We start from the raw sequence: 9,439 nt of genomic DNA, 5'->3' as shown, positions 1-9,439 counted from the left end.
TTATACCACTGCACTGCACTCTTCGCCACTGCAATCTATGATAATCTATTCTAAGCCACTCTAATCTACTCTGCACCACTACACTCTACAACACTCTAGTCTATGCCACTGCACTCTACACCACTTCACTCTACTCGGAAACAATCTCCTCTACGCCACTGCACTCTATGCCTTTTTATTCCACACTGTGCCATTCAACTCTATTCCACTCTACTCTAGCCTGCGCCGCTCCACTCCACCCCATAGCACTCCATGCCATTCTATTCTGTGCTGTTGTACTCTACGCCGCTGCACTCTACACCACTTTACTCAAAACCAATACACTCTATGCCACTACACTCTATGCCAATCTACTCTGCACCACTGCACTGTGGGTAACTTTACTCTGTACCACTGTATGCGACTGCACTCTACACTAATGCACTCCACGCCACTCTACACCACTGCACTCTATGACACTCTACTCTGCACCACTGCACTGTATGCCACTATATTCTACCCTGCAACACTCTATGCCACTTTACTTTACACCATTGCACTGTGCGTAACTTTACTCTGTACCACTGTATGCCACTGCACTCTACACTAATGCACTCTACACCACTGCACTCTTTGACACTCTACTCTGCACCACTGCACTCTATGCAACTGCACCATATGCAATGCACTCCACACCATTGCACTCTACTGCACTGCACCCTATGCCAATCCACTCTGTACCACTCAAATCTACTGTGCACCACTGCACTCAATGACACTGCACTCTATGCCAATTCACTCTACATCTCTCTACTCTACTCTGCAGGTGTACTCTACACCACTCTACTATGCACCACTACACTCCTTGCCACGGCACCACTGTACTCTGCACCACTGTACACCAATGCACTCAATGTCACTGCAATTTATGACACTCTATTCTGTAAAACTGCACTCTTTGCCAATGAACTCAACGCAACTCTACTCTGCACCACTGCATTCTATGCCACTGCCCTCTATGCCAATGCACTCTACGCCACTGCACAACTCCCTATTTGCCACTCCATGCTACTTTACTCCAATCTACTCTGCGACACACTACTCCACTGCTCTACTCTACACCACTCCACTCTATGCCACCCCAATCTGACAATCTATCCCACACCACTCTTATTTACGCCACTCGACTCTACAACACTCTACTCCAGTCTATCCACTCTACTGTCCTACACTACTCCACTCTATGCCATTCCACTCTGTGACAATCCACTCGGCTCTGTGTCACTCTTCTCTACTCTACGCCACTCAACTCTACTCTTCTCCCTTTCTTTCTAACACACTCTACTCCTTTCACGACACTACACAGCACTCTACACTACTCCGCTCTATGCCATTCACTCTGTGACAATCCAATCGGCTCTGTGTCACTCTTCTCTACTCTACGCCACTCAACTCTACTCTTCTCCCTTTCATTCTACGACACTCTACTCCTTCCACGACACTACACAGCACTCTACACTACTCCGCTCTATGCCATTCCACTCTGTGACAATCCAATCGGCTCTGTGTCACTCTTCTCTACTCTACGCCACTCAACTCTACTCTTCTCCCTTTCATTCTACGACACTCTACTCCTTCCACGACACTACACAACACTCTACACCACTCCACTCCATGCTACTCCATGACACTGCACTTCACTCAACCCTACTCTACACCACACTATGCTACTCCACTCTATGACACTCCGGGATTCTCTATGCCACTCCATAACACTTCACTCTACTCCACTTTATGACACTCCTCTCTCCTTTACCACACTACCTTTTAGCCATGCTGAACAACAGCCACATTGGTGTATAACTTGACTAAGCAAAAACAACAGGTGATGGACCGAATGTGGATCAATGTCACACACTCAACCCAGTCCAAAGATCTGGGCCCAAATCCATCGTTTTTTTGCACTCCACACCACCCCGGGTTAGACAATGGCGATATGCAAATCAGCTCTGACCCTGTGCCCCATGGGAACAGTCCAGTCTGAACTACAAAAGCCATGTCCTTCCCAGAACGGAATCAAGCATCCGAGGACCGGACCGGTTTCGAGGTAACACCTCTCATCAGCCCGGCTAGCTTGACTCCAGTGGTGTGGAGTGCCTGCACCATCACTTGTTGTTTTTTCAATTGCCGCCCTAAGTGCGCTGGGGATGCCCAGACGTGGGTCCCAGGCACTCCACACCACTTGGAGTCAAGCTAGCCGGGCTGATGAGAGGTGTTACCTCGAAACCGGTCCGGTCCTCGGATGCTTGATTCCGTTCTGGGAACGACATGGCTTTTGTAGTTCGGACTGGACTGTTCCCAAGGGGCAACAGGGTCAGAGCTGATTTGCATATCGCCATTGTCTAACCCAGGGTGGTGTGGAGTGCAAAAAAACGATGGATTTGGGCCCAGATCTTTTGACTGGGGGAGTGTGTGACATTGATCCACATTCAGTCCATCACTTGTTGTTTTTGCGTATAACTTGACTAAAACATATTGGCAAAGCAAATAGCTCTTTCCTAAGAGAGACTGGTCTGCTTTGCCAATGCAGTTTTTTAAAAACTTTCAGCCATGCGCTGCTGTGCAACATGGCTAAAACCATTGAAAAAGCCAATGCCTCGCTTAGTTGAGACCTGTTGGCTTTGCCAATGCTCGTGCTAAAAGTCTCTTTTCCAGGCCTCTGGTGGGAAACCTTCTGATGAAAAGGCCTTTTGAAAAAAGGCGTATCAGGAGACTTTGGTGAAAACCTTTTTGGGCAGCCTTAGGCGCGAGGCATTTTAGCGCGTGGCCTCTTGGTTGAGGGTCCTCTGTGGAAGGCCTGGTGGTAACCACACCTTCTTCCCTCCGTTGACAGCTGCATTTAAAGCACTTTTATTGCAGCTTCCCATCAGCTAATGCCTGTTAATGGGCCAGCAGGCAGCAGCCAGACACCTAATAGGTAGAAAATTGCTATGGCTAATGAGAGCAGAACATCAGTGTCTAATTGTTTAACCCTTTCGTGATGGGATGGAATGCGGGCCGATGAATTAGTGGACCTTGAAGCTATTAGACAAAAACCCTTCCGAAATGAAAGCCTGTGTATCTGATATGACCGCCAGACACAGTGAAGGCAGTCCATATTTCATTGCAAAGCTTCTTACTGTCTGTCGGAATTATGTCACCACCCCCAGCCCCCTCCCTTTGAACCCACAGTAGGCTCAGGTTATGTGTTTAGCATGGCACGTGACATGATTGGGTTCGAGGGTGATCACGTGACTCCAGGTCATCATGGACACAGTTTTCAGGTCTGGGGTTTTAACCTACAAATCAATGCTTTCAGTCGTGTTATTCTAATGCCTTCATGGAAGGAAACCAAGACTACAACACCCAGAATCCATTAGGTTGAAACATGAAACTCGAGCTCTGGCAGCAGTGTTCGTGAAAATATGTAAGGTGGCGGCACTTCCAGAGTCCCACGCTGTGTCAGTGGAGAGGGCAGCCTGGGCGTCTAGAACTCCTAGTTCCCTGGCACTGCAACCCTTCTCCCTGTTAAAAATGGGCCATTAAACTTATCACCCCAAAATCTGGAACACCCCAGAACCTCTTCTATTGGGTTCATCTGAAGTGATCACCCTTATAGTGATCTCCAGAGGTATAAAGATTTGGACAGGACTAAAATAATGCTGTACCAAAACAAATGTGACATCTCCTTTAGATAGGCCAGCCCGTCCATCTCTCCAATAAACGCCCTGGTGTTCCTGCAATAAAGGTTCAGGGCCATATGTATGGCCAAGTCACACAGCTCAGCGAGTCCTCATGGTGCTAGGGTGGTGCCGGTTTTGTAAGGATTGTTTTTGTGCCGGAAGGGGCACATTCCTACACAAAACCACGCCCCTACTGCTGTTTCCGCTTTCGAGTGTGCTACAGAATGTAGTACACATACTAAGCGGAACAACAAGGAGAAATAAAGATATTTCTCTTGGTTACATCTGGTTACCTGGAAAAACATAGGTTTTTGGCGCATTTCCAGGTGTGCCACATCTGGTAAATCTGCGAATGCATCAAAATACATGGATGTTGCATGGGAAGACCCACCCACGCCCATGGAAACGCCTCTCTGGCGCAGAGTAATGCAACATAGACATTTGCATTGCGTTGCGTTACTCGGGGTTTATGGAGCCACTCAGGGCCACGCAAAGGGGCCGGCGGGCACCATCTCGCGTGGTGCAACAGCCACGCAACTCCGCTCGTAAATTGGCCCCTCAGTCTTCGAAAGGCAAGGGGGTGGGTGCCATGGGCGTTTCTTTTAAATGTTTAAAATCATTCCATGGCTGGGTTTTGAAAGAAAGCAAAAAGGGTAATATGCCAGTCATGTATGGGGGACCAGGTGCCACTGCCTAACTCAGCACAGAGACTACTTTCAGACAGAACCATCACATTTCACCGTGGGACATACCGCCCTGGCATGATCATTTACTTGCAGAGGGGCTGGAACCTGGACCCTCTACCCTTCGTCTAAGAATCACTGCCTCTTAGGCCGCCTACAGGCATTAGTTGGTATTTCTCCTTTTTCAGAGGTACTTCCAGGTAGCTCCTATATAAATTCTGCTCTTTCATAACTCCCTGCCTGATTGCATCCACCCTTCCGTTTTGTTCCTCCTACCCTCTATTTTATCTGACCCCCTCGTTGATACCTCTGTTCCTCTTCCTCTCTTTTCTCTTACTTATCTGTTTCTCTTGCCTGTCTTTCCTACCATAGCTTTGCCTTATGATTATGTCCTTCTTAGGTTTGCATGACACTTGCCTGCTCCACAGTGCTTAATTTGAGCCGGTGGTTTCAGAACTGGCACTTAATCAACACCAGTGCTTTTCCTGAGCACCAGGTAAGGACACATTCATTTACAGAGATACGTGATTTGCCCAGAATCACAGGATGTTGAGTGGACGCCGAGACCCGAACCTAGTTCCCCAGCTCCGAAGTTGGCAGTTCTGGTCATTACACCACATCCTCTCTTCGATTTTCTAGTTAGTAGTTGGTTCTGTTTCAGGCGGGGCTAACAGAAGAAATGGGAGAAATGGGCTGGTGCAAGCTGCATCCTGACGAGAGCCCCAGCACTTATAATTGTTTTTTACAAATTTGCTCCACTGATCTACACTTATTTACATATCCCGAGTGTCTTGCAACTTACATATGATAACCTGCATAGACCCCTGGGGGCAGATTTATGTTAACTGGCGCATCCCCAGGGATGCGCCAGTTAACATGCGCCACAGTGCGCCACAGCTCCGCCAGCCATGGTGCGCCGCATTTATAATGCGGCGCACCATGGTGCAAAAACGGCACAGATGCGTGACGCATCTGTGCCGGAAATGTGGCGTATTGCTGGAGTTGCGTCGCAAGCGCGACGCAGCTCCAGCAAGGCTCGGGGTGCCCCATTTTAACAATGCTACGTCAAGACCTACGCCTGCTTCAAGCAGGCGCAGGCTTTTGACGCAGCATTGGCTTAAAAGTGACTGAGTGAAATCTCATAGATTTCACTCAGCCACTTTTGTGAGGCGCACCTGCCCCGGAACGCCCACCCTGCGCCGGAATGCCCACAAGCGGCGCAGGGCTTTACAACGTGACGCATCTGCCTAGATGCGTCACGTTGTAAATCGTTCGTAGGGATGTGCCACGTTTACGCCGCCTTGCGTGACGCAACAGAGGCGTAAACGTGGCGCAAGGGCCTCATAAATCAGCCCCCTGGTCTTTTGACACCTCCCCTTCCTGTTGGCCCCTAGTGATGTTTCTTTGTTTGCTTGCAGATACACTTTGCAATTGTGTTTTGTTTAAGGTGACACATTTTCTAATGTATCGTTCCCCTCTGCGAAGTGCAGCAAAGTCCATGCTCGAGCTCTGTAAAATGTCTAAATAACATTTAACAAAAAAGTAGTGCATCTTTGAGTTCTCTGGACTGTACTTTTTGGCTGCCCTGTTCGTTCCTCCCCCTCATCGTCTGAACGAGACCCGGAAACTTCCCATCGCACATTGATATTGATAGGTGTCGGCTTGAACCAAATGTGGCGCATACCCCATCCGAGGTCTCTGCCCCCTGCCGGACAGAGCTAGAAATACAGCTTTTGTGCGTGGCACTTTCTTTGTGTGTACTCCGAAGTAGAAGGTAGACTTCTCTTTATAAATGTTCAGCGTTTAATTGCCCTTTTGCAGCGGCAGTTCTAAAAAGCGGGTACGCTCTCCATTTTTAGGTCTCGCCTGTCGATGCGCATGCGCATCGAGCAAGCGAGAGTATTGGGACTTATCCACTCTTTCCCCAACTTGCAAGGAATCGTGGCGATTCCTTGCAGTGCCCGTGACTTTTAAGCTCAATGCGCATGCGCATTGAGCTTAAAAGCGCGTGCACGTCCGTCTTGTTTTACCCGCTCCGCCCCCTCCCCTTCCCGCCGTGTCGCATTTCTCCTCCCCCCTCCCCTCTCCTCCGTCCGTCTTGTTTCTTTAATTTAACCCGCTCCGCCCCCTCCCCTTCCCGCCGTGTCGCATTTCTCCTCCCCCCTCCCCTCTCTTCCCTCCGTCTCGTTTGTTTAATTTAACCCGCTCCGCCCCCTCCCCTTCCCGCCGCCTCTCCCTACCCGTCTAAATGTATTAGCTATTTTTTGATATTTCTGGCAGCACACTAGAAAATACATTTTTTTTTAGCAGGAATAACACATAGTAAGAAAATGCTACCGCAAACACTTTCAACAACGTTGTTGCCGTTTTTATTGTGTCATATTGCAGTGCCAAGAATGTCTCATAAACCTTTTCCGTGAGTTACTTATTTTATTTAGAAAAAAAATCAAAAGCTGAAAAGATATTCAACCTCATAAGGCTCCAACTTCATTCATATTTTTCTCATTTGCTTTTATACGACTAAATCATCACCATGTCGTGCCACATATACCTCACCCACACAGTATCACTCTGTACCCAAATGGAGCATGCTAGTCAAATCCTTTCTCCCCAGGATTAATTTTGGGTTTCACTCACTCATTCACTCTATCCCTTAAGTGTGTCCCAAAAGTGCTGCATCCAATAAAATGTAAGGTGATTTAGATTCCGGGAAAGCTGTCACATTAACTCCCTCCAAAAGCTGCTTACTCTTTGTTAACAATACTACGTCATCATCTTCATTACAATTTTCAGGCTGACTAAAACATTCCTTTGTTCATGTGATTCCTCCTCATAATGCACTTTAGAATCCGTATACAAGCAGAAATAATGCCCCGTTACTGACACTTACTTTAAGTTTCTGGCATAACTATTTGTGCTGCTGAAGATATGCACACACTTGCCACATTTTAAACACCTAACTTTATTCTCATTCACAAAGTTCTTATTTTTTTCATCTTTATTTATTCCCACATCATCATCACACTTCTTGCCTCTTACTATGCATACATCCTTGCCCACAGTTTTACTCTGCATCTCTTCACACATACATTGCAATGAGCTCTACCGCTTTTACAGTTGTGATGGATTTTATTAAACTGAATTCCTTGCCAACATGCTGTTTAACTTAAGGACTGTTAGTGCATTTAGATATTTGCTTTCTTATGAGGGAGTCTGCCAACCCTCCGAATTCATGCCTTCAAAATCTTTGTGAGATTGTCCAAGACATTCTACTTCCTTAGGGACGCATACAAAACCCCCTCCCTCCAAGTGCTATTAAATAACCATTGTACAGTTTTTTCAATTGTTTTTATTGACGTACTGGCCGGAAGTACTGGCTTCCCAATGTACATCAAAGGTGGTTAGGAAATGCTGGGTGCAGACATTGCAGCTAAAGAAAAATAACATTTAACACAACTAACAAATGTAATAAGCTAATAAGATTTAAATAAGATTTAAAAAAATACCTCACTGACACGTTGCATATATAAGGAAGTTCTGACACTGCCATATGACACAACAAACAAAACTTGAACAATGTTGCTGCAAAATGTTGCAGTAGCGTGTATTTACCACAATGAATTTGGAGTTGCTCCAAAAAAATCTATGTTGCAATGTGTTCCCAGAGCTGCTCATAAATAGCTAATATATTTTGTCTGCCTGTGAAAACATTGCATGTACAGAAGAAGAATGAATATTATGTTCATGACATAGGGGCTTCTAACTTAATTTCTGGCTCTCACGCTGTCCATTGCAGCTAGACTTTTGTTTACTCTACAAACTGCACATTTCCAGTTACCGATGTGTAACGACCTTGGCCCGTATTACATAATGGGTTCACTGTTCCACTTTGCGCCACGGCACACCTTTAATCAGGCACACCAGGAACAAACAGGAACAATGCACCCTATTAGAAGGAATGCGCTGCTTTTGCTCTGCCGGTGTTTGAGCACACGCATTCTGGGATGAATGTATTACATACATGGGGGGCTTATGTGCAAGCCTCTTGCGCCGCCGGTTCGTCACCTTTCCACACATTACAAGAGACCCACCGGCAGCGCAAGGGGCTTCTAAATAAGCCCCATAATACCTTGGCCTCGTGCGCTTGTAAACTCACTTCGCACCATTTAAGCTGCATGGGACGTCCGAGCGTTAGTGGCCTGGGGAGTTTGGTGGCAAACATACATCACCCTCAACCCCTCACCCTCAACCCCTCACTCACCCTCACTCTCACTCACCCTCACTCAGCCTCAACTACTCCCCCTCACCCTCACTCACCCAAAACCCCTCACCCTCACTCACCCTCACCCTCACTCACCCTCAACACCTCACTCACCCTCACTCACCCTCACCCTCACTCACCCTCAACACCTCACCCTCAACCTCACTCACCCTCACTCACCCTCACTCTCACTCACCCTCACTCACCCTCACTCACCTTCACTTACCCTCACTCACCCTCACTCTCACTCACCCTCAACCCCTCACCCTCAACCCCTCACCCACCCTCACCCACCCTCACTCACCCTCACTCACCCTCACTCACCCTCACTCACTCACCCACCCTCACCCTCACTCACCCTCACCCTCACTCACCCTCACCCTCACACAGTGCAATAGTTCTCAGACCATTTCAGTTAGAGCTTTTAGAAATGTTTATGGCTTTTTTTATTTGTAATACTTTAGCATTGGCTACAGGAAACAAAAATGCTAAACATTTACAAGAAAAACCCATAAACAATTCTAAAAGCACTAACTCTAATGGTGCGAGACCTATTGCATTTCCAATGCTTGTTTGCCCTTACCCTCAGGGTGAAAAAAATAAATCTCAGCTGCAGCAGTCCCCCCCTTCACCGCCAATGATGTAACTTCAGAGAGGCTCGTTATAGTCAGCGGTGTAGCAAGGTTAGGTGGAACCACCCTGTGCGGACAATTTCTTGTCACTCCGGGCTTGACAAAATGACAAAAATATGTGTTTAAAACACATATTTTTTGCCATTTTCTCACCCCCCCTTA

This window comes from Lissotriton vulgaris, chromosome 5 (genome assembly GCF_964263255.1).
Source record: "Lissotriton vulgaris chromosome 5, aLisVul1.2, whole genome shotgun sequence".
Classification (NCBI taxonomy): Eukaryota; Metazoa; Chordata; class Amphibia; order Caudata; family Salamandridae; genus Lissotriton; species Lissotriton vulgaris.
The sequence above is the reverse complement of the archived record's forward strand: the minus strand, read 5'-3'. Positions refer to the sequence as shown.